Raw genomic sequence first — 7,544 nt, forward strand, 5'->3', positions numbered from 1 at the left:
GGCTTTGGAGCCAGAGGTCATGGGTTCGAATCCCAGCTCTGCCACATGTCTGCTGTGTCACCTTGGGCAAGTCACTTAACTTCTCGGACCCTCAATTCCCTCATCTGTAAAATGGGGATTAAGACTGTGAGCCCCACATGGGACAACGTGATCACCTTGTATCCCCCCAGCACTTAGAACAGTGCTTTGCACATGGTAAGCACTTAACAAATGCCATTATTATCATTATTATATATATATATATATATATATTATAAATGTTTCATATATGTTTTATATACATGCAGAGAAGCAGCCTGGGTCAGTGGAAAGAGCCCGGGCTCTGGAGTCAGAGGTCACAGATTCAAATCCTGGCTCCACCAACTGTCAGCTGTGTGACCTTAGGAAGTCACTTCACTTCTCTGGGCCTCAGTTCCCTCATCTGTAAAATGGGGATGAAGACTGTGAGCCCCACGTGGGACAACCTGATTACCTTGTATCCCCCCCCAGCACTTAGAACAGTGCTTTGCACGCAGTAAGCGCTTAATAAATGCCATCATTATTATTATTATAAGAGCCCGGGCTTGGGAGTCAGAGGTCATGGGTTCCAATTCTGGCCTCGCCACTTACCTGCTGTGTGACCTTGGACAAGCCACTTCACTTCTCTGGGCCTCAGTTAGCTCATCTGTAAAATGGGGATTAAGACTATGAGCCCCACGGGGGACAACCTGATTACCTTGTATCCCCCAAGCACTTAGAACAGTGCTTTGCACATAGTAAGCGCTTAACAAATAGCACCATTATTATTATTACCCTAATGATTAGAACAGTGCTTGGCACATAGTAAGCACTTAACAAATACCATCATTATTATAATAAGGTGGAAGAACGTGTTTTTAATCCCTCCTCTACAGATATATTAACAGGCACAGATAAATTAAGTGACTTGCCCATGATCACATAGTGTCACTTAATTTTTTTTAGTGATATGCGTTAAGGGCTTAAAATGTGTCAAACACTCTTCCAAGTGCTGGAGTAATGCTACTACTAATAATAATTATAATGATAGTATTTTTTAAGCACTTTCTATGAGCCAGATGCTGGATCAATTTCGTAGCGGTTTGGATGGAAAGTAAGGGGCCATTCCAGAGATGTGAAGGAAAAATCAACAGAATTCGGTGACAGATTGAATATGTGGGCTGAGTGACAGCCAATGACACAGGGATAATGCCAAGATCGTGGACTTGTGAGACAGGGAGGATGGTGTTGATATCTACAGGGATAGAAAAGTCAGCAGAGGGATAGGGTTGGGATGGGAAGATGAGGAGCTTTGTTTTGAACATGTTAAAGTTTGAGGTGTTGGTGGCATATCCAAGTAGAGAAGTCCTGAACGTAGGAGGAAATGAGAGCCTGCGAAGAAGAAGTAGATTTGGAAATCATCTGCAAAGAGATGGTAGTTGAAACCAGGGGAGCAAATGAGTTCTCCAAAGAAGTGGGTATAGAAGGGGACCCAGAACTGAACCTTGGGGGTCCCCCCCATCTCAATCCCTTGCAATCCGGCCTTTACCCCCTTCACTCATCATCCTCATCAGTGGTATTAATTAAGCTCTAACTGTCTGCAGAGCACTGTACTAAGCACTTGGAAGTGTATAATATAACAGATTGGGGGACACGTTCCCTGCCAGCAATGAGTTTACAGTCTAGAGATGAGCTCCGTGGAAATTGCCCTCTCTAAGGTCACCAGTGAACTTCCTCTTGCCAAACCTAATGGTCTCTACTCTATCCTAGTCATCCTTGACCTCTCAGCTGCCTTTGACACTGTGGGCCACCCCTTCCTCCTGAAAACGTTATCTAAACTTGGCTTCGCTGACAGTGTCTTCTCTTCATTCTCCTCCTCTCTCTATGGTCTTTCCTTCTGTTTCCTTCGCTGCCTCTTCCAATCACCTACTCTGACCCTAAGATACCTCATACATGGATTATTTTGATACTCTGACTTTACACTCTTCAAGACGAAAATGCTGTTTATTGGACCATCATCCTTTGCCCAGTTTACAACAAAGTGGTTTTCCTTTCACCTATTGAATTAAGTACCCAGAGGCTGATTCCTGCAGTGGAGAATGCCAACTTGGACAGCTTGACATTTAATTGAGTTGAGGCACTTAACATTCAGAGTCTTTTTGGGACAATCTTTGACTACTAGTCATCCCCAACTCTATTTGGCAACCTGCAGATGAAGCAGAAGGATTATAAAACTAACTCTAAAAAATTTCAAGAGTTGGATAAGATTTAGCCTCTCTGAATACCCTGGCATGGGAGAACAGAAAAACCTTCTTCTTCAATGAGGTCTCCTCAGTTTACCTAAATCAACTCCCATTGAATCCTCTAGTTAAGAGGTTTATGTGTAGGTGGTCTCTTGGAAGGAACGTTCTTGTTTTTCTTTTGAATGAAACCCTACTTGACTCAATGCTACGACTCCATGTTCTCTAAGAGCTTAGATTTTGTTTATTTTCAGAACTTCACAAAAACTCCTTATATTTCCAGAGTTCTTGCCTCAAAATATCTTTTCCTATTTCTGCCCATTTATTTTGACAAAGTTAAATGATACAAAGGCTGCAAAAAAAAAAGAAAAAAATATCTGGTTTAAGGTATTAAGGTACAACTGGAAAAATTTCCCTGATTAATCTGTCAACTTCCCACCCTAGTTCTCTACTAACTGCTGCTTCTCTCAAGTATGCCAATACCCCACTATGCCCCCATAAAAGCAGCATAGCCAGTGGATAGAGCACAGGCCTGGGAGTTAGAAGGACCTGTGTTCTAATCCCCATTTTCCCATTTGTCTGCTGTGTGACCTTGGGTAAATCACTTCACTTCTTTGTGCCTCTGTTACCTCACCTGTAAAATGAGGATTAAGACTGTGAGCCTGTTATGGGTCAATCAATCAATCGATCAATCGTATTTGTTGTGGGTCAGGGACTGTGTCCAATTTAATATGCTTGTATTCCCCCACCCCCAGTGCTTAGTACACTTTCTGGCACATAGTGCTTAACAAACACCACAGTTATTATTAATTATAATAATAATGGCATTTGTTAAGTGCTTACTATGTGCCAAGCACTGTTCTAAGCACTGAGTTAAATACAAGGTAATCAGGTTATCCCACATGGGGCTCACAGTCTTAATATCCCTTTTACAGATGAGGGAACTGAGGCACAGAGAAATTAAGTGTCTTGCCCAATGTCACAAAGCTGATAAGTGGGATTAGAACCCAAGACCTCTGACTTCCAAGCTCATGCTCTTTCCACTAAACCACGTTGCTTCTCACTTTCTCACATTCACTTTGATACAATCTTCATTCTCTGTGATTTCCGTCAACCATTCATTTACATTAATTTACACTAATTTACATTAGAGTCTGTCCTCTACCCTCACAAGATTATAAGGTGTTTTAGGGCAGGCATCTGTGGTATTGTAAAACCGATCAATGGCATTATTTGAGAACTTAATTTGTGCAGAGCACTGTACTAAGTACTTGGAAAAATACAATACAAGAGTTGGTAGGCCCAATCATTGCTCACAAGAAGATTTCAGCCTAGAGGTGTAGATAAAATGAATTATAGATGGGGAAATACAGTATAAGGTTATAAATTCATGGTTTTTATTTATTCATTCATTCAGTTGTATTTATTGAGCTCTTACTGTGTGCTCAATTGGGGGAGGACAATACAACACGGTACACAATCAACCAATCTATCAATCAATCGTATTTATTAAGCGCTTACTGTGTGCAGAGCATTGTACTAAGCTCTTGGGAAGTACAAGTTGGCAACATATAGAGACGGTCCCTACCCAACAGCGGGCTCACAGTCTAGAAGGGGAAGACAGAAAACAAAGCAAAACATATTAACAAAATAAAATAAATAGGATATGTACAAGTAAAATAAATAGAGAAATAAATAGAGCAATCCCTGCCCACAACAAGCTTACAGTCTAGAGTCAGGGAAGCAGACATCAATACAATAAATAAAATGACAGCTATGTACATGAGTGGTGTGGGGCTGGGAGGGGGAAAGAGCAAAGGGAGCAAGTCAGGGCGATGCAGAAGGGAATGGGAGATGAGGAAAAGGGAGCGCTTAGTGTGGGAAGGCCTCTTGGAGGAGATGGGCCTTCATTAAGGCTTTGAAGGAGGGGAGAGTAATTGTCAGTCGTGTTTGAGGAGGGAGGGCGTTCCAGGCCAGAGGCAGGATGTGGGCTTGGGGTCAGAGGAGAGGCAGGTGAGATCATCAATCGTATTTATTGAGCGCTTACTGTGTGCAGAGCACTGTACTAAGCACTTGGGAAGTACAAGTTGGATGGAGGGACAGTGAGAAGGTTAGCATTAGAGGAGCAAAGTGTGCAGGCTGGGTCGTACAAGGAAGGAAGCCAGGTGAGATAGGAGAGGGCTAGGTGGTGGACTGCTTTAAAGCCAAAGGTGAGGAGTTTTTGTTCGATATGGAAGTGGATGGCAACCACTGGAGTTTTTCGAGGACCGTTTTTGTAGAAAAATGATCTGGGCAGCAGAATGAAGTGTGGACTGGGGCGGGGAGAGACAGGAGACTGGGCGGTCCTCTCTCACATATTCGATCTGTCCCCAAATCCGGTAGATTCAACCCTCACCACATCACTAAAGTCCACTCTTTCCTTTCACAGTCTGAGTAGGAGGGGGAACATTACTATAATGATGATGGCATTTATTAAGCGCTTACTATGTGCAAAGCACTGTACTAAGCACCAGGGAGGTTATCAGGTGACCAGTTTGTCCCACGGGGGTGCTCACAGTCTTAATCCCCATTTTACAGATGTGGTAACTGAGGCCCAGAGAAGTGAAGTGACTTGCCCAAAGTCACACAGCTGACAATTGATGGAGCCAGGATTTGAACCCATGACCTCTGACTCCAAAGCCCAAGCTCTTTCCACTGCACCACGCTGCTTCTCTTAAGCTGCTTCTGGTTCTCTTCTCTTACTATAAGCTCCTTAAGGGCAGGGAACAATACTCTATTGTAGTGTACTTTCCCAAGCGCTTAGTACAGAGCTCAGCACACAGTAACCGCTCAGTAAATATCACTGATTGATTGGTAGGGCAATTCCTTAGAGTGAATTTCAGTTCCTTAACTATTTATTTGTATGCATAGGTCTACTTGACACGCCCAAGCGCTTAGTACAGTGCTGTGCACTCAGAAAGCACTCAATAAATTACATGCATTAATCAATTGATAGGTGATTAGTTCATGTCTAGAGGGGGATTTTTCTATTAGATCTTGAGTCTCTTAGTAACGAAGGCTTACACCTATTTTCCCTGTGTTGATCGGCCTTTGGCTTTGTTATTTTATGCTCTCAAATCTCCATTTGGGAAGCCTGATTAGTCAGTTTACCCTAGCCCTGTTTTTCCGCTCATCTCATTATCACCTCCACCAGAAGTCTGAGGACAGGAACGGGGAAAAAAGAAGGCACACGGATCAATCCATTTTGCTACTTGTTGGTGACGCAGATAAAATTTTGGTGAGAAAAGAGTGGTAGGAAATATCAGTTGAAGTTTGACTTTTGCATTATCTGGGCATAATGCTTTTTGTGTTCTCCCTATTCCTCGTTAGTCAGTCATTCAACCGTATTTATTGAGCAGTTGCTGTGTGCAGAGCACTGTACTAAGCACTTAGGAGAGTACAATGCAACAATCAACAGACACATTCCCTGCCTACAGTGAGCTTACAGTCCAGAGTTTACAGAGAAGCAGTGTGGCTCAGTGGAAAGAACACAGGCTTGGGAGTCAGAGGTCGTGGGTTCTAATCCCGGCTACATCATTTGTCAGCTGTGTGACTTTGGGCAAGTCACTTGACTTCTCTGTGCCTCAGTTCCCTCATCTGTAAAATGAGGATTAAGACTGTGAGCCCCATGTGGGACAACCTGATTACCTTGTATCCCCCCCCAGCGCTTCGAACAGTGCTTGTCATATAGTAAGCACTTATCAAATGTCATTATTATTGTTATTATTATTATTATTATTATTCTCTCTGCCTCTGTTACCTCATCTATAAAATGTGGGTCCCACTTGGGAAAACCTAATTACCTTGTATCTCCACCAGCATTTAGAACAGTGTTTGGCACATAGTAAGTGCTTAACAAATATCATCATCATTATTATTATTATTTTTAGAGGGGGATAGATAGACATCAATACAAATAAATGAAATTACAGATATGTACAGAGGTTATATTCATATAAGATAATGCTAATAGACTGCTCTTTCAAATGAATTTATTACGTGTTTGTATTTGTCATTAATATGGCATAATAATATTATGTCTCATAATATTGCTGCAGAGTTAGGCGATGTATTTTTGAGCACTTACGGTGCACTATGCTCTCATTTCCACTACTCCCTTTCCCTTCTATGCCCCCCTCACACTTGGATTTGTACCCTTGGATTTGAGAAGCAACCTGGTCTAGTGGATAGAGCACAGGCCTGGAACTCAGAAAGACCTAGTTTCTAATCCTGGCTCTACCACCTGTCTGCTGTGTGACCTTGCGCGAGTCACTTCGCTTCTCGGTGCATCAGTTAGCTCATCTGTAAAATGAGGATGAAGACACTGAGACCTATGTGAGACAGGGACTGTGTCCAGCCCAATTATCCTGTATCTACCCCAGCACTTAGTACAGTGCCTGGCACACAGTAAGTTGGGAGGCATGTGGACAATGACTTTTTAGAAAAGTGATCCAGGCAGCAGGGTGAAGCTCACCTCCTCCAGGAAACCTTCCCAGACTCAGCCCCCTTTTTCCTTTCCTCCTCCCCATCCCCCCTGCCCTACTTCCTCCCCCTCCCCATAACACCTATATATATGTTTGTACAGATTTATTACTCTATTTATTTTACTTGTACATATCTACTATTCTATTTATTTTGTTAATGATGTGCATCTAGCTTTACTTCTATTTATTCTGATGACTTGACACCCGTCCACATGTTTTGTTTTGTTGTCTGTCTCCCCCTTCTAGACTGTGAGCCCGTTGTTGGGTAGGGACTGTCTCTATATGTTGCCAACTTGTGCTTCCCAAGCTCTTAGTACAGTGCTCTGCACACAGTAAGTGCTCAATAAATACGATTGAATGAATGAATACCATTATTACTATGATTATTGTTATTATTAATAACCCAATTATCCTGTTCCCTCTCAGGGTCGCACCTGGAGAGTTTCCAGGACTCTACCAGTCTCAGCAATTGGAGGGAGAGTCAAGCAGAGGCCTCTCCATTCCATTCCTAGCTTGGGTAGTGGCTAGCGAGTGGCAGGCAATCTGCTACAAGTCAAAACTCACCCTTGCTGGGCAGCAGCGGCACGGGAGAGAGTCGAAGGTGGAGACTCGAGTGGACTGCACCGAAGAAGGCAGTGTTAAAAGACGTCCGGATTTTTACCAAGAAAACTCTCTGAATCCACTACATGAATGACTGCAGATGGAAGTGGGGTGTTCTGGGGGAGATGTGAGCCCACTGTTGGGTAGGGACTGTCTCTATATGTTGCCAACTTGTACTTCCCAA

The 7,544-nt window shown here is 43.0% G+C and overlaps 1 non-coding gene across 1 annotated transcript; it reads left to right on the plus strand.

The window, feature by feature from the left end:
* Positions 1–7,176: 7,176 nt before the first annotated feature.
* On the plus strand, positions 7,177–7,314 carry LOC119929064. Its single transcript, XR_005451208.1, has one exon. It is a non-coding gene; the product is annotated as a small nucleolar RNA SNORA7 (small nucleolar RNA).
* Positions 7,315–7,544: the final 230 nt, after the last annotated feature.

The sequence above is a fragment of the Tachyglossus aculeatus genome, chromosome 5, assembly GCF_015852505.1.
Source record: "Tachyglossus aculeatus isolate mTacAcu1 chromosome 5, mTacAcu1.pri, whole genome shotgun sequence".
NCBI classification, from domain to species: domain Eukaryota; kingdom Metazoa; phylum Chordata; class Mammalia; order Monotremata; family Tachyglossidae; genus Tachyglossus; species Tachyglossus aculeatus.